This window comes from Nomascus leucogenys, chromosome 24, assembly GCF_006542625.1.
Source record: "Nomascus leucogenys isolate Asia chromosome 24, Asia_NLE_v1, whole genome shotgun sequence".
Taxonomy (NCBI): domain Eukaryota; kingdom Metazoa; phylum Chordata; class Mammalia; order Primates; family Hylobatidae; genus Nomascus; species Nomascus leucogenys.
Genome location: NC_044404.1, coordinates 905,975 through 925,394, shown reverse-complemented (window position 1 = coordinate 925,394; position 19,420 = coordinate 905,975).

The window sequence follows — 19,420 nt, the reverse complement described above, 5'->3', positions numbered from 1 at the left end:
GAAGGTCATCTTTGAAGGTTAGTGACATAGCATTCATCTTCTGTTGTCACCTTTTTCCGTCATTCCCTGTATGCCTGATGGAAGCTTTCACTCAAGTTCAGAGAACAGCATGCAAAGATTAGCTACCAAATAATCTTTATGAAGTGAGCTTAATTTCTAGCCAGACTGAGCTTACGTTTTAGCAGGAAGCATTTTTGAGAAATGTTTATGTTAGAGTTTGCCCTTCTTGATAAGGTGAGACATAAATGTCTACTTTATAGACATGAATTAAGATGGGAAGATATTTGGGGAAAACATTTACTCAAACGCTAAATAATAAAGGTACACAAAGGGCAAATTATACTAGATTTATTTCCCACTTGTTTTCTATGTCTCATGCAATTCACCTTGATTCCCTTCAGTTTCTGTTTACTGTAGAAAGTGGCATTTTCATTATTTTAATCTTCTAGCACAATGAAAGAATTTCTCTTTTTCATGAACTGGATCATAAATGAAAGGTAGGAAGAGTGTCCTATATCATATTTATTGTTCAACAAAACACTGCTCCACTGCTTAAATTCAGTTTAAAACAGAATTTATTGAACATCTAACACATACATAAAAGGCAGTAAAGACAAATGAGAAGAGGGCAGGATATTGAAGTATACAGATTTTAATGCTGAGTTTTGTGTCTTAGTAAGTTACTCCACCTTACAAAGGCTCAATTTCCCCTGATTTAGGAAGGCGATGCTAATGGGTATTGCATAGGTGTAAGTATAGCAATGTTGTATTTAAGAGAATCCCACAAGCTTGGTATAAGGCAGAAAATAAATAGATGTAACATTAATAAGTAGTTTATTACATTTGGATGCTACCTGCAGACTAGAGGAAGCAAGAAACACAGCCACTATGCTTGATTAGCATTATATTCTAATTTGGAATATAAATAGAAAAGGGAAAAATAGAAAGCTATGCATAAACTCATGCATTAAAATGAATTTTATGTGGACTCTTTCATGAAAGTGTTCCTAAGGTATTTTATTTATTATTTATTTATTTATTTATTTTTTTGAGACGGAGTCTCGCTCTGTCGCCCAGGCTGGAGTGCAGTGGCGCGATCTCGGTTCACTGCAAGCGTCGCCTCCCGGGTTCACGCCATTCTCCTGCCTCAGCCTCTCAGAGTAGCTGGGACTACAAGCTCCCGCCACCACGCCCGGCTAATTTTTTGTATTTTTTAGTAGAGACGGGGTTTCACCACGATCTCGATCTCCTGACCTCGTGATCCGCCCGCCTCAGCCTCCCAAAGTGCTGGGATTAAAAGTATTTTATTTTTTTAATGTGGTAAAATACACATAACATAAAATTTACTCTCTTAACCACTTTAAGTGCACAGTTCAGTAGTACTAATTGTAGTCACACCATTGTGCAGCCATCCCTACCATCCATCCCCATAACTCATTCCATCTTGTAAAACTGAAACTCTATACCCATTAAACAATACTTCCCCATTTCTTCCTCCCCCCAGCTTCTGGCAACCATCATTGTACTATCTCTAGGATTCTGTCCACTTTAACTCCCTTATACAAATGGAATTATACTGTATTTGTCCTTCACTGACTAACTTATTTCACTTGGCATAATATCCTCAAGTTTCATCCAAGTTGCAACATATGTCAGAATATTTCCCTCATGTTTAAGGCTGAATAATATTCCATTGTATGTGTATATCATATTTTGCTTATCCATTCATCTGTTGTTGGACACTTCAATTGCTTCTACGTTTTAGCTATTGCCAATAATGCTGCTGCAAACATGGATGTGCAAATATTTTTTCAAGACTCTGCTTTCAATTCTTTTGCTATCCTGAGATGTGGCACTGCTGAATCATATGGCAATACCATTTGGATTTTTTGAGGAACTACCATACTCTTCTCCACAGCAAACGTAGCGTTTGGCATTCCCTCCAATACTGCAAAAGGAATTGCCACATCCTTGCCTATGGATTTTATTCAGAAGTCCTGTGGCTCTCTCTACATCCCGGCCACCATGTGTCATTTCCTGTTTATATATATGACATCAAAGGGGCAGGAAGTAATGAACTAAATTGGAAGGATAAACATGTAGAAAAATAGAGGTAAATACTGACAACATAAAATCATAAGAATAATAATTTTGGATGATCTATCTATTATATACCTATTTATCTAACATTTGTCTCTTCCTCCATCTGTAATTAAAATATATTAGTTAGAGAACAGAGAGAAAAGTAGGAATACACGAATTTAAAGTTTTAATTCTTCCTAGATTGTCTCACAACATCATTATATGAAAGAAAATTTATAGGTCAACATCTGTTAACTATAAATGTAACATTCTTAAAGTATTCAAATACATTGAATTACAGCATGAGTAACATATTACAATCCATTTAAGTTTATTTTATTCCAGGAACACAAAAATACAAATATCAGTTGCAATTTAAAAAAAACAGAAATCGATACATATGATTGATGTATATACACATTTAATGTATTTTTAAATATACATTTTTTAAAAATAGAAAATTTTCTAGGACAAATACTTAAAATATCACTGAAAATAGTGTTATTAGCTAATACCTTCCTAATAACTGGTATTACATAAGAAACCAAAATTAAAATTTCAGATAACTTAGAAACTAAAAATTTTAAAAATAGTGTTCTGTTCTCATTATCTTCATATTTAGTCATATCATTTCTTGTTTTCATTCTTCTTCAGTGTTGCTCTACCAAAATATAACATATAATTCTAACTTTTAATTTCTGTTCTTATTATTTAAAATTGTATACATTTTCTCATACTCTTAGTTTAGTTATGCTACTTTTCTGTACTCTTCGAATTTTCACATTTGTGTTCACTCTCTTTTGAGTTCCCATATTATCAAATAAGCTTTTTTTCCGTCTTTCTGATTTGAAGATTCATCTTCTCATAATTATTTTGTCCACTCAGTTTCTTTTCATTCTCAGTTACGTGCCTCTCATCTGGCTTCTTTTCATTTCTAAGGTTTCCTTTCATCTTAAGCCAGTCTTTTATTTACATTTTGATTCTGTTTTGTGGAGGACATGCTTCCCTGAATTTTAGCCCAAAAGGTTTGTTCAAGTTTTGACCTGATGCATTGGATTAAATTATCTAATGTACACACTCTTAATTTAAGTCTAGAGGCGACTGTCTACTCTTGATTTTGTATAGTATTATTTTTCTTAACATCCAAGTCCATCTTCATCTATTTCTATATGATCAATAAAAATATATTTGTCTAGAACCTTGCTTTGGCGGAGTTACTTCTTTCTAAGTAGTAGAGGTAGCAGTTGAGACATGAGCTGGGTTCTGGGTCAGTTTAGAGAGCTGGGCGACATTCCTCCTTTTGGTTTGTATGACTGAATGAATGCAGTTCTTGCTGTCTCGCTCCTCTCCTTAACACATTGAGCCATTGCAGCAGATAAGAAGGAATAATCTTGATCTGCCATTGAGGTGGAACGCATGTTCTCTCCAACCACACCCATAGGTTGTACTCACACTTGGCCAGAAGGTATCCCGTCAATGATATGGAGATGTATCTATCTATCCAGATAGATATCTACTTTGGTTTATGCTCTCTGGTTTCCCGTAAATTATCTCCTTAAAGTGAATATCAAAAGAGAGCTTGGTGATGGCAGTGTTATAAAATCCTCCAACTGCAGCACCCACACGCAGAGGAATTTGAAGATTCTTGGGTTCTAATTCAGGTACCAAACTATATAAAACGGGAATTGGTCATTGAGGGTTGCTAGGCTCTTTGTTGAGCATATTTGCCCTTTTCATGACTTTGAAATTATTTTAAAAATCTAACCTTTTTCTCAGTGTTCTGCAAGATGATTTGATTTTAATGCATAAGCACTAATTCTCCCCTAAGTTCTGTACAATATATTTGGTCTGACAAGCCATAGCCAGCAACTCACTTCACAGCAATTTATAGCTTTTCCGCGATAAGTTCAATTATTTTTAACTAGACTCTCTTTGCCTTAATAAAAATATGAAGAAGCAATATACTTGTTCTAATTAGGTTCAAATTGGCAGTCTCTCTCCTGGAAAGAATAGTAAAACTTTTCAGCGGCCTAATATGCATCTATAGACACACACACACACACGCAAGCACTATTCGTAATATTTAAAGCACATTCTGTTCTATGACTTCATTTGTCTAGCACAAAATAAAACGATCTCCGTATATGTCAAGACCTATTTTTTCGTATGGCCAATTGTAGATATTTTATTTTTCATAGATTAGAGTGTTCTTGAAGCTCTTTTTATTTCTTTGTCAATGAACTAACCATTGGCAAATATGTAGGGTTTCCCACATAAGAACCTTATTAACATCAAAATAGAAATCTGGTGGTAGAAATAATGATTGGGAACACAGAATCTTTACTCACAGTTTTAGTTCTGCCATACCATAACATTGTGATCTCAGGAAATATCTCTCCATGTTGTCATCTCTATGTATAGTTCTGTCATTTTTCAAGAAGAACTTTTTCCTTAATTATGAAGTACTAGTTACTATAACCATTATTTTGAGCTTCATGTAAATCAAGAACACATGGACTCCACTTGCAAAACATTGAAAATGTAGTTAGGGATTGGGGGCATAAAGCAACATTTTAAAATGTGTAAAGACAATGAGTAAGCAACAAAGTGTCCAATTTTTTAGGGGAAGTTGCATACATTAGGAAAAGGCAGGATTAAGTAACAGAGAATTTGAATGATAACTGGCCAATTGGTGTCATTCACAATTGGAAGCAATACAAATGAAATTTGATTTTTTTAAAGAGAAAAGGAGTTATTTAGAATTGGTCAACCTGTTGGGGAAGCAATGTAGTTAGAGACAGTGACCAAAACCATGTGAGCAAATGCTCTGTAGAGCGCACCCCTGCAATGCTGCCATTGTGAGGCCAAGTCTCTCCTTGTCTTGGTACTGAGCCCTCCATTCTGCCTCCATCATTGCCGCTGTAGCTGCCACAAAATGATCCCTCAACCACCACTGCCCAGGAACAAAGAAAGAATTCTGTCCTTCCGTGCTCTGAGATCAATTTCCATCATCAGATGAGCCTTTGATGGGCACTATTCAGTTCCCATATCCATGAAATAGATGCAGTAAAAACATAGAAATTGCCTATGTGTTTCCCAATTTCCTATGTGTTTCCTGTTTTCCCACCACAGGAAGGGGTTTGCACGATGGGTGTTCAAAGGAACAATATTCCCTGTAAACCATACTTTGCCCATATGAAGAAAAGCAATAAGGATTATTTAGTAAATAGACATTGAAACCCATCCAGGGTTGGCTGATGAGAAGCTGGTTAGCAACGGGGTCTGCCTTCAGTTAGGACAAGTTCTGTGCTTCCCATGGGTCCTCTCCACAGCAGGAGGCATGCAAACTTCCCTTTCCTCCCCTGCACCTACCCTCAAATGGCCCAGAGGTCTTCAGGTGCTAGAATTTCTCAATTAATGCTGCACAAAATAACTGACAGCTTTGACTGTCACAGTCTGTTCTCATGAAGCTAGTCTCTGCTCACTACATAAAACAGGAGAGTAAGAACAAGGGTGTTTAGCGCTACCCCAGCTCAAACATGTTTCTCTCTGTAGGATGCCAAGAACCTGGGAAGCAGTGCTTCTGCTGCTTTCCCTTCTTGGATTCTAGCCCAGACAAAAGATGCAAGGGGCATTTCATCAGAGGCCTTGAGCTTCACTTCACAATGACCCAGGATCTACATGCACCCTCTTTATATATTTCTACCTTGAAAAAAAATTTTTATAGAATATTAATAATACATATTTTTACATAATAAACATGTTTATTTTATATATAGATATACATATACATAGATAAAGATCTCTAGTCAGCCTTTTTTAAGGCTGGGCTGATTGTGGTGCCTCAAAACTATAATCCCAGCACTTTGGGAGGCCAAGGTGGCCCGATCTCTTGAGTCTAGGAGTTGGAGATCAGCCAGGGCAACATGGTGAAACCCCATCTTTACAAAAATTAGTAGTATGGTGTCATGCACCTGCAGTCCCTGCCACTCAGGAGGCTGAGGTGGGAGAATCGCTTGAGCACAGTATGTGAAGTCTTCAGTGAGCTCTGACCACATGACTGCACTCCATCTTGGCTGACAAAGTGAGACCCTTTCTCAAAAAAAAAAAAAATACAAATAAAAAGGCTACCACCATACTCACAGATAAGTGTGTCAAGTATATTTGCAGCTATCTTTCCTATATTCTATTTAGTAAAAAAAAAAATTGCAAAGAACTCTCCTCATTCTAGATTTTTGCATTAATTAGACATTTGAAGTTTAGAGCAGAAGAGCTATAACCATGTTTGGTATGTGTACTCTACAGACCACATATTGCCAACAGATATCAATGCTTTTTAAAACTATATAAAGTTATTGGAAATATTTTAAACTACCTATAGGTATATATGTATGTAATTGAACTATCAAATGCAAGTAAGATTATTTCCTTAGCCCGTGAAATCCACTCAATTTATTAAAATATTTTCTAATATCTGTTACAATAATATTTCATAATTAGCTAACAGAGGAGTTTTAAGACATTTATTTATATGTAGTTACTAGATTCAAACTCGATTCCACCATTTTCAAAATCATACTCTAAGACAAGTCCTTTTTTGATCTAACTATGTTTCTACCTGTATTAAAAGACAGATATGTCAATTTTCGTAATCATGCTGTTCCAAACCTCTACATCCTGATTATTTTTCTGTTTGTTCCACCAGTCATTCAGAGACTTACTTTTTAATTCAAATTTCTCTCTAGGTTTAACATTTGTGTATGTCTTCTTGTGGTTTTGTCTATCTTTGCTGTATGTAATTTAAGACATTTTATTGACATATCATACGTGCAGAAAAATACAATGATTAAATATGGACAACTTGATTAATGAAACACAATTATTTGCTTATGCCCATGTGTGAAAATAGAACATTACTAAAAGTAGTGATACTTCTCCTGCCCTTTTCCAAACACTAACCCCCATCCTCAATAGTAACAGATTTTTTTTATCATAGAGTAATTTGGTCTATTTTCAAATTTTTATTAAATGAATCAGAGTATATACTCTAAGTCTGTGTTTACTTCATTGTTGTTATTTTGCTTATAGTATTTATCTGCTAATGGACATGGTAGATTAAAGATGGCTACATACACATTTTTTAATTAATAGATTTTTTCAGCACTTTGTGGCTCATGCCTCTAATCCCACCACTTTGGGAGGCTGAGGTGCGTGGATCATGAGGTCAGGAGATCGAGACCATCCTGGCCAATGTGGTAAAACCCCTTCTCTACTAAATTACAAAAAATTAGCTGGTCATGATTGCATGCTCCTGTAATCCCAGCTACTCGGGATTACACTGAGGCAGGGGAATTGCTTGAACCCGGGAGGCAGAGGTTGCCGTGAGCCGATATCTCACCACTGCGCTCCAGCCTGGCGACGGAGCAAGACTTCGTACCAAAAAAGAAAAACAAACAAACGAAAAAAAAAAAAGAAAAACACTTTAGATTTAAAGGAAAATTTACCGGAAAGAAAGAAAAATTTTCATATACTCCCACATGGCTTCCTGTTTCTGCTAATACTAACATCTCTCACTAGGATAGTGCATTTATTACAATAGATGACTCACTGAATTATAATTAATTAAAGCCCATAATCTACATTAGAGTCCATTCTTGGTGTTGTACACTCTACAAATTTTGACAAAGGCATATAAAATATGATGTGTCCACCATTACAGTATCCTACAGAAATTTTACTGCCCTAAAAATCTCCCATATTCTAGCTACTCACCCACCCTCCCCCTTAACCTTGATCGTTATACTGTCTCCAGAGCTTTACTTCCTCAAGAATGTCATATAGTTGAAATCATACAGTGTTCTTTTGGTTTGATAAATCTTCTTTTTTTTTTTGACAATCTTGCTCTGTCACCCTGGCTGCCATGCAGTGGCAAGATATCCACTCACTGCAACCACCACCTTCCAGGTTCAAGAAATTCTCCTGCCTCAGCCTCCCAAGTAGCTGGTGTTACAAGCGCCCACCATTACACTCAGCTAATTTTTGTATTTTTAGTAGAGACAGGGTTTCGCCATGTTGGCCAGGCTGGTCTCAAACTCCTGACCTCAGGTGATCTGCCCACCTCAGCCTCCCAGAGTGCTGGAATTACCGGCACGAGCCACTGTGCCGGCCTGACCATTCATTTTTATTGCTAAATAATACTTTATTGTATGGATGCGCAAGGGTGTGTATACTCACTTACTTATTTGGTTATTTTCAAATTTTGTATTATAAAGAAAGATGCTGTAAATATTCATGTGCAGGTTGTTTTGTGGACATGTCTTTAAGTCATTTTAGCAAATGCCTTGGAGCATGACTGCAGGATAGTATGGTGAGAAAAGTATGTTTATTTTTATAAGAAACTACCACATTGTCCTCCAGTCTGGCTGTACCATTTTGCATTCCCACCAGCAATGAATGAGTGTTCCTGTTATTCTACATCCTCACCAGTCATTTTAATAAAAGTGTGGTGGCAACTTATTGCTGCTGTAATGTGCAATTTCCTAACCACATAGGCTGTTGAACATTTTTATATGCATATTTTCCCCTGTATATCTTATTTGGTGAGGTGTCTGATCAGATGTTTTTGCTAATTTTTCAAATGAGTGGTTTTCCTGACACTGAATTTTAAATATTCTGTGTATATTTTGGATACCAATCCTCTACCAGATATGTGTTTTGTAAATATTTTATTTCAGTCTGTGGCTCGTCCTTTTATTTTCTTAACAGTGTCTGTTGAAGAGAAGAAAGTGCATACACTTTGACACTCCTTGGATGGAAAGATAATCAGTTTCCTTTCCATTTGAATTTGCATGGGCTCTGTGGCTTTTTTGATCAATAGAATACAGGAAAGTGAAGCTGGGCTTTTTCACAAGAAGCTTTTCGTCCTAAACATTGAGACAGGCAGCATTCACTTCCAGTCCCTTAAGACACTCTATCTGAGGGTCTTGAATTGTCATATAAGACCTCTGATGATGCTATGATGTGACCACCGTGCTATAGAGGTCATCTGTAGGTATGCGGGTCAACAGTGCCAGCTGATTCAGGCTTCCAGTCATCCCTACGAATGTAACATGGGAATGAAGCCATGTTAACTTTCCCAGAATGGCCCTTCTTCCTCCCAGCTGGATGTTTCATAGTGACCTCAGCTGGCAGTGCATGCCTAGAGCAGAATAATTGCCCAGCTGGTCCCATACTAAATTCCTGATCCACAAAATCTTGAGATAAAGTGGTTGTTGCTTTAGCAAGCTTGTCCAACCCACCTTGTTTTGTTGTTATTTTGTTTTGTTTTAGGCTTCTAGCGCCTGAAGCCATGGTTTTTAGCTTCTGTCTCTAGCGATAAGTGGAAAAGAGGCATGAGGAAGGGGCTTTATTGGCCCAACCAGAAACACAAACTGAGAGCCCAGGACAGTATTCTTTCCCATGAAAACCCTTTCAAGGTAGTCAGTTTTGTACTGGTTACTTATGCAGTGATGGGTAACCAGAGAAATTGATATTGGAGCCATTTCCAGTTAGAGGGGAGCTTGTATACAGTGTGTGTGTGTGTCTGTGTGTGTGTGTGTGTGTGTAGATCACACAGTCGTTTAGTTTGGGTATATTATGCCAAATATTTGTCCCAAGTGGTATTGAGGTATAAGGCAGGACTGGACTCGAGAGGTGGGGCTCAGACACTGGACCAGATGGAGGACTAGCTAAAACAGCGTAAGGATAGGAGCAGCTTTCCATCAGACACACCCACAAGTCTGCCATGTCAATTTACTGTTGCCATGGCAACTTCCATGAGTTATTGACCCTCTGCATGGCAATGACCCAATGACCCAAAAGTTACTGCCCCGTCCCTAGAAATTTCTGCATAAACTGTCCCTTAGTCTGCATGCAATTGAAAGTGGGTGTAAATAACAGCAAAACTGCCCTAAACTGCTACTCTCAGCCTACAGGGTAGCCCTGCTCTGCAGGAGGAGTCACAGTGCTGTAACACTGCCTCTTCAGTAAAACTGTTTACTTCTACCTCTGGCTGGCTCTTGAATTCTTACCTGGGCAAAGCCAAGAACCATTACAGGCTAAGCTCCATTTGGGGGCTCACCTGCCCAGCATCAGTTTTTAACATTTTCCTTGCTACCAGTAATATACTTAATATGAAAGATCTAGTTGATTTACATCCTTGTCAAGAGTTACTATATATATATATATATATATATATATATATATGTACACACACACACTATATATATATACATACTTACAGCATGGTGGTCACATTATAGCATCATAAGAGGTCATATATATACATATAAAATATACATATATACTTTTTTAATATTAGCCATCATGTAGTGAATGAGTAGCGATTTCATTTCATGGTGATTTTCTTTTTCATTTCCTTATTTCTGACTGGGTGGAACTCTTTCTGTGGGGAATTTGGATATGTTTCTTATGAAGTACATGTGAACGTCTATTTATTTTTGATATGAAGTCTTTTGCCTGAAATGACACACTAGACAATTTGGAAAAATATCAGAGATATGGATCTTTTAAAAATATATATTTGAAGACATAATGCTGACATGGCAGTGAAGAATTACAAACCCAGGCCACAAGGAAAAGAATCACAAAGAGAAGGGGTCAGAATTGAGGACAAATGTTTCCTGGGGTCATTTTCACATGTTTGCTTTGAGATGGCAGACACCCTGAGAAGAGCTTTAAACAAAAGTATAAATAGGGAGAGGGATGGGCAGGGGAGGACAGGGTTAAAAGCCCTGCCAAAGAGAAGGAAGCATTGGTAATTACCCCAAGCCTTACATTGTTCTAATTAGCTAGTCTGTTATGAGGGTAAGCAGCAAATAGTCCACCTTTTGTAGGGGCTAAAAAATTCGCTTTGAATAATCTCAATCCTTGATTCATCGGAGACGAACAATGAATCGAAGCTTTGTGTCTGGTAAAAAGCAAACAGGGGGGAAATCACATCAATCTAAGCCTCAAATTACACCTGAAACTATTCGTAATAAATAGATGGCATACCACTGGAAAATATCCAGGCAAAAGAAGAGATAACTCAATATGACTAGAAATAAAGAAAAGGGATAAACATTAGTTATAAATGGACATAACGTTGCATGAATAGCAAATTTGTTAAAACTGACTTTAATAACTCTTATTACAGTCAAATAAAGAAAAGGATTGAGAACTTCAGCAAATACATATTAAGTATTACATGTGAAAAAGGAAAAGAATTCAATTTTTAGAACTGAAAAATACAATAGTGAAAATTTAGATAGTATTTGATCTACTTTGAAGGCATACTAGAAAATGAAGTGTGAAATATAACAAGTCAAAATAAAGCATTCCGTTTGGTGCACGAAGGACAAAAGAAATGAAAATTTAGAAATATTACAGTAGAGAGATAAAAAGTAGAGAAAATAGGATCAAATTCACACATAACAATATTAATTTTAAATGTAAATCGGCTAAATGCTCCAATTAAATGACACAGACCGGCAAATTGGATAAGGAGTCAAGACCCATCAGAGTGCTGTGTTCAGGAAACCCATCTCACGTGCAGAGACACACATAGACTCAAAATAAAGGGATGGAGGAAGATCTACCAAGCAAATGGAAAATAAAAAAAGGCTGGGGTTGCAATTCTGGTCTCTGATAAAATAGACTTTAAACCAACGAAGATCAAAAGAGACAAAGAAGGCCATTACATAATGGTAAAGGGATCAGTTCAACAAGAAGAGCTAACTATCCTAAATATATATGCACCCAATACAGGAGCACCCAGATTCATAAAGCAAGTCCTGAGTGACCTACAAAGAGACTTAGACTCCCACACAATAATAATGGGAGATTCAAACACCCCACTGTCAACATTAGACACATCGAGGAGACAGAAAGTTAACAAGGACACCCAGGAATTGAACTCAGCTCTGCACCAAGCGGACCTAATAGACATCTACAGAACTCTCCACAACAAATCAACAGAATGTACATTTTATTCAGCACCACACCACACCCATTCCAAAATTGATCACATAGTTGGAAGGTCTCCTCAGCAAATGTAAAAGAACAGAAATTATAACAAACTGTCTCTCAGACCACAGTGCAAACAAACTAGAACTCAAGATTAAGAAACTCACTCAAAACCACTCAACTACATGGCAAATGAACAACCTGCTCCAGAATGACTACTGGGTACATAACGAAATGAAGGCAGAAATAAAGATGTTCTTTGAAACCAACGAGAACAAAGACACAACATACCAGAATCTCTGGGACACATTCAAAGCAGTGTGTAGAAGGAAATTTATAGCACTAAATGCCCACAAGAGAAAGCAGGAAAGTTCCAAAATTGACACCCTAACGTCACAATTAAAAGAACTAGAGAAGCAAGAGAAAACACATTCAAAAGCCAGCAGAGGCAAGAAATAACTAAAATAGAGCAGAACTGAAGGAAATAGAGATACAAAAAAAAAAACCTTTAAAAAATTAATGAATCCAGGAGCCGGTTTTTTGAAAAGATCAACAAAATTGATAGACTGCTAGCAAGACTAATAAAGAAGAAAAGAGAGAAGAATCAAATAGATGCAATAAAAAATGATAAAGAGGATATCACCACCAATCCCACAGAAATACAATCTACCATCAGATAATACTACAAACACCTCTTCGCAAATAAACTAGAAGATCTAGAAGAAACGGATAAATTCCTCAACACATACACTCTCCCAAGTCTAAACCAGGAAGAAGTTGACTCTCTGAATAGACCGATAACAGGCTCTGAAATTGTGGCAATAATCAATAGCTTACCAACCAAAAAGAGTCCAGGACCAGATGGATTCATAGCCGAATTCTACCAGAGGTACGAGGAGGAACTGGTACCATTCCTTCTGAAACAATTCCAATCAATAGAAAAAGAGGGAATCCTCCCTAACTCATTTTATGAGGCCAGCATCATCCTGATACCAAAGCCTGGCAGAGGAACAACCAAAAAAGAGAATTTTAGACCAATATCCTTGATATCCATTGATGCAAAAATCCTCAATAAAATACTGGCAAATCGAATCCAGCAGCACATCAAAAATCTTATCCACCATGATCAAGTGGGCTTCATCCCTGGGATGCAAGGCTGGTTCAACATAGGCAAATCAATAAATGTAATCCAGCATATAAACAGAACCAAACACCAAAACCTCATGATTATCTCAATAGAGGCAGAAAAGGCCTTTGACAAAATTCAACAACCCTTCATGCTAAAAACTCTCAACAAATTAGGTATTTATGGGAGGTATCTCAGATTCATAAGAGCTATCTATGACAAGCCCACAGCCATTATCATACTGAATGGGCAAAAACTGGAAGCATTCCCTTTGAAAACTGGCACAAGACAGGGATGCCCCCTCTCACTACTCCTATTCAACATAGTTCTGGAAGTTCTGGCCAGGGCAACCAGGCAGAAGAAGGAAACAAAGGGTATTCAATTAGGAAAAGAGGAAGTCAAATTGTCCCTGTTTGCAGGTGACATGATTGTATATCTAGAAAACCCCATTGTCTCAGCCCAAAGTCTCCTTAAACTGATAAGCAACTTCAGCAAAGTCACAGGATACAAAATCAATGTACAAAAATCACAAGCATTCTTGTACACCAATAACAAACAAAAAAGAGCCAAATCATGAGTGAACTCCCATTCACAATTGCTTCAAAGAGAATCAAATACCTAGGAAGCCAACTTACAAGGGATGTGAAGGACCTCTTCAAGGAGAACTGCAAACCACTTCTCAATGAAATAAAAAAGGATACAAACAAATGGAAAAACATTCCATGCTCATGGGTTGGAAGAATCAGTATCGTGAAAATGGCCACACTGCCCAAGGTAATTTATAGATTCAATGCCATCCCCATCAAGTTACCAATGACTTTCTTCACAAAATTGGAAAAAACTGCTTTAAAGTTTCATATGAATATGGAACCAAAAAAGAGCCCACATCACCAAGTCAATCCTAAGCCAAAAGAACAAAGCTGATGGCATCACACTACCTGACTTCAATCTATAATACAAGGCTACAGTAGCCAAAACAGCATAGTACTCGTACCACAACAGAGACATAGATCAATGGAACAGAACAGAGCCCTCAGAAATAATGCCACATAACAACCATCTGATCTTTGACAAACCTGACAAAAACAAGCAATGGGGAATGGATTCCCTATTTAATAAATGGTGCTGGGAAAACGGGCTAGCCATATGTAGAAAGCTGAAACTGGATCCCTTCCTTACACCTTATACAAAAATTAATTCAAGATGGATGAAAGACTTACATGTTAGAGCTAAAACCATAAAAACCCTAGAAGAAAACCTAGGCAATCCCATTCAGGACATAGGCATGGGCAAGAACTTCATGTCTAAAACACCGAAAGCAATGGCAACAAAAGCCAAAATTGACAAATGGGATCTAATTAAACTAAAGAGCTTCTGCACAGCAAAAGAAACTACCATCAGAGTGAACAGGCAACCTACAAAATGAGAGAAAATTTTCACAACTTAATCATCTGACAAAGGGCTAATATCCAGAATCTACAATGAACTCAAACAAATTTACAAGAAAAAAACAAACAACCCTATCAAAAAGTGGGTGAAGTACATGAACAGACACTTCTCAAAAGAAAACATTTATGCAGCCAAAAAAACACATGAAAAAATGCTCATCATCACTGGCCATCAGAGAATGCAAATCAAAACCACAATGACATACCGTCTCACACCAGTTAGAATGGTGATCATTAAAAAGTCAGGAAACAACAGGTGCTGGAGAGGATGTGGAGAAATAGGAACACTTTTACACAGTTGGTGGGACTGTAAACTAGTTAAACCACTGTGGATGTCAGTGTGGCGATTCCTCAGGGATCTAGAACTAGAAATACCATTTGACCCAGATATCCCATTACTGGGTATCTACCCAAAGGACTATTAATCATGCTGCTGTAAAGACACATGCACACGTATGTTTAATGTGGCACTATTCACAATAGCAAAGACTTGGAACCAACCCAAGTGTCCCACAACGATAGACTGGATTAAGAAAATGTGGCACATATAGGCCGTGGAATACTATGCAGCCATAAAAAATGATGAGTTCATGTCCTTTGTAGGGACATGGATGAAACTGGAAACCATAGTTCTCAGTAAACTATGGCAAGGATAAAAAACCAAACACCGCATGTTCTCACTCATAGGTGGGAATTGAACAATGAGAACTCATGGACACAGGAAGGGGAACATCACACTCCAGGGACTGTTATGGGGTGTGGGGAGGGGGGAGGGACAGCATTAGGAGATATTCCTAATGCTAAATGATGAGTTAATGTGGGCAGCACAACAACATGGCATATGGATACATATGTAACAAACCTGCACATTGTACACGTGTACCCTAAAATTTAAAGTATAATAATAAAAAAAAATAAAAAAGAAATCCCGTATTTCACAGGGCAGCCTTTCACAACACAGATATATTAGGACATAAAGGTCCTTCTGTTTTTAATTTACTAGTGTTTATAGGGCTAAAAATGTCTTCTACCCTTGTCTTTTGTCTGATGGTGCAAAAAATTTTCATAAGCATGTAATTCTGAATGCCTGATGGACTGACATATATAATAAACTGAAAGTATTAAAATATGTGACAGAAAATGCATCCAACCTTCTCACCGTTTACATAAATTCTAGGTTTCTCCTATTTACCTCAAACACGTATGGAGCGAGTTCTTACATTTTAATTTTGCCATGGCATTCACATTGAACGTAAGTTGAACTCTCTCATATGGTAGCTGGGTTCAGAGTCCCTTGACAATTTCCAGTTTTAACCCTCACAGTTCCTCAGTGTGGCTGGTCTAGATATTGACCCTACACAGTTGCCTCCCCCTGGTGACTACCCGCTACAGAACCGTTGGATACAACCTACATGACTCACCCCACAGACCTCACAGCCCACATGGACAGCCCCCACATGCCAGAGTGACCTGCTAAGTTGCAGCGGGAGCCAAGAAATGTGCCTGCTGGCACTCACCCCACTGGCTAGAGCCCTGTGGAAAACTTATTTGGGTAATGTTCTGGGCCCAATAAAGGCTGGAGTCCCACAGACCCCTTTTCTCTCTCTTGCTCCCCACTAATCTTCCCCATTTTGTTCAACCCTATGAGGTGTGCTACTGTATTAGTTCACTTTCACATGCCGGTAAAGACATGCCTGAGACTGGGTAATTTCCAGAAGAAAGAGGTTTAATAGACGCACAGTTCCACGTGGCTGGGTAGGCCTCACAATCATAGCGGAAAGTGAAAGTCATGTCTCACATGGCAGCAGACAAGAGAGATTGTGCAGGGAAACTCCACTTTATAAAACCATCAGATCTTGTGAGACTTATTCACTATCAGAAGAACAGCATGGGAAAGACCTGCCCCCATGATTCAATTACCTCCCACCTGTTCCCTCCCACAACATGCGGGAATTCAAGATGAAATTTGGCTGGGGACACAGCTAAACCCTCTTCTCAGCTACCCTCTTCTCTCTGGACCTGTGAGTAATAAAACTACTTCTCTGATTTCCCGTGTTTGGTCCTGTGGCCTCCATGTGTCTGATCTGACCTACACTGGAACCTAACTCTCCTCCTGGCCAGGGTCTCTGAGAGTGTCTCTTGTCAGAAATACGCAGCACATAGGTCAGACAACAGCCACCAGGCACCTCCTAGTCTCAGCAGATGTTCTGTGAGAGGGAGGCCTGGTCGTGGGATGCACACCTGGCCACTGCTGGGGTAAGGAATTCTCCTGTGAAAGGCACATGTTAAGCATCCACAACCCCCTGCCCAGAACTCCAGAAAGGCAAGGCTCCAATTGACAGCCACTCTCCAGAGACAAACCTGAAGCCCTAACTGGAGGAAAATAAAACAATGTAAAAATTTGAATTTATCTTACTATTTCAATGATCCAGTAAAGACATTCTAGGCCTGTACACCACATATTTTCTTCGATTGTTGATATATTTTAGATAGAATTTTATGTCTGGCTTTCACTTTAGCCTGGTCCCTACCTCAAGAATAAGGTAAAGATTTTCCATGGGTTCTTTTCTGGTACTACTACCTGCCAGTGTGGGGTCATGTCCTAGTCTATCTTGAGGGAACCCCCCTATTCATTATTGTCAGAGTGAGACTGTTAAGTCTTGATTTCCCTGGACAACTTCATTGCATGACTTTTAATATGATTTTTAAATATACCCTTTACTGGAAAATACATTATATAGTTATCTGAGTAAGAGATATAGTCAGGAAGAGGCATTGCCTCATTCAGCTTTTCTGTTTGGTGAACTCGCATATGTTCTCCTCACCCACCAGTCACCTCTAAACCGTATTGCTCCAAGACAACAAACAGAACTCGAGTGTGTATCTTTCACCACTGGATTTGCCTTTGCTCCATAAAGCTTAATGCTTAATAGGGATTCTGTTAGCATTTTCTCTATTTTTCCCATAAAATATCACAGGCCTTCTTAATATGGAATTATGGGTGATTTCCTTCAATCTGCATCATATCAAGTTGAGGTTCATGTTTATGGAAAGTAAAACATACGTTTAAAATATCAGTAATGATGTTTTCCCCTCCCTTTTAGCACATGTGCTTGTGAGAGTCATTGTAATACAATTCTAGTGTCATGCTTTAATCATTCCTAAGATGAAAATAATATTTTTAGATATAATATCTGAGTTTTATGAGGTCTTTTGTATATGATGTGATAGAATATCAGAAGACCATACTTTTTTCTAGTTTTCCATGCAATTCTATCATTATTTCGTCTTTACTCGTACCAGAGTAATTTTCCAAAATAGATATCTTGCCATTCTTCCTGTTGTTATCAGTAAATAAGTGAAATGAAAAGCTGGATTATATAATTTATCTAGAACAAGAAAGTAGAATTGAATCTATATTCATTAATGAGACTAACCAGTCAATTACACAATTAGGCATTTTACATTTTGAAGATCTTATGGACCCATTGTCAGATATATTATTTATGTCTATATGGACATCCCCTGTGCATATTTATGTAGAAATCAATGAGAGCTGATTTTTATTTTCATTATATATATATTTTTGAGATAGGCTCTGGCTTTGTTGCCCAGGCTGGAGTGCAGTGGTGTGATCACTGCTCACTGTAGCCTCAACATCCCAAGCTCAAGCAATCCTTCCACCTTGGCCTCCCAACTAGCTAGGACAACAGGTGCACATCACCATGCCCACCTTTTTTTTCTTAACGTTTGATAGAGACTGGGTCTTTCTATGTCGCCCAGGTGGCTCTTGAACTCCTGGGCTCAAGAATCCTCTCATTTCAGCCTCTTAAACTGCTCTTATTACAAGCATGAGCCGCCATATGGGATGGAAGCTGATTTTTAAAATACTGAGATCATACAGATGACAGCACCTGAAAAATAGACAACACCAAGCTTTATGTTCAAAGGTGTGAGGGTATCAATATTGCTGTGGCTATTGGGGAGGAAAAAAATGAGTAAAACCAGTGAGTTAAAGCTGTTGCTTTAAACTTTGGCTTTAATTTAACAAATGTTCTCTGGGGCGACAGTATATATGTAACCATGCTGTGCCCATTCACAGATGCCATAGAGGGAAGAATTTCTCAAAGACAACTGTTCTAAGATTGAAATTAAACCGTACTGGGTTTGAAAAGAGAAAGTCCAGGAATTACCAAATATTTTAGATATCAGATGAAAGAGAATGCCAGGTATGCGATGATAACCAGCAATGGTTCTTAACACAATACATCAAATCAGTATTTGAATTAGCTTTTGAATTACAAGGACAAATCGATCAAGTCTTGACTCTTTAGTAGATTAATCTTATTATGGTGAGATGTCTTTTCCCCTGTTTTTCCACAAGGAGATTACAAATTTGCAAACCTCAGCTGCTGTCATTTTATGCTCTCACCAAGCCAAAAGCTGAAGTTCATCAATCAGTGTGTCTAAGTGTTCACTAGTTGTATACCATTTTGTAGTTTAAGCTAACTTTCCAACTTCCTAAATCATCACCTTCATTTGTTCTTGTTTTTTTCCACTATCACTTCTTTATTGACCATATAAAGAATATAAGTGCTTATTTTGTTATTGTTCATTTTAGTCTAATTTCATCAAAATATGATAATCCTTTAATTTCATTTTAATTTCAAAGATCAAATTAAACCTACATACAAATGAGTGTAAGATTTGCATTTGCATTATTTTGGCTTCAATTTGCTATCCTCCCTCATACACATAG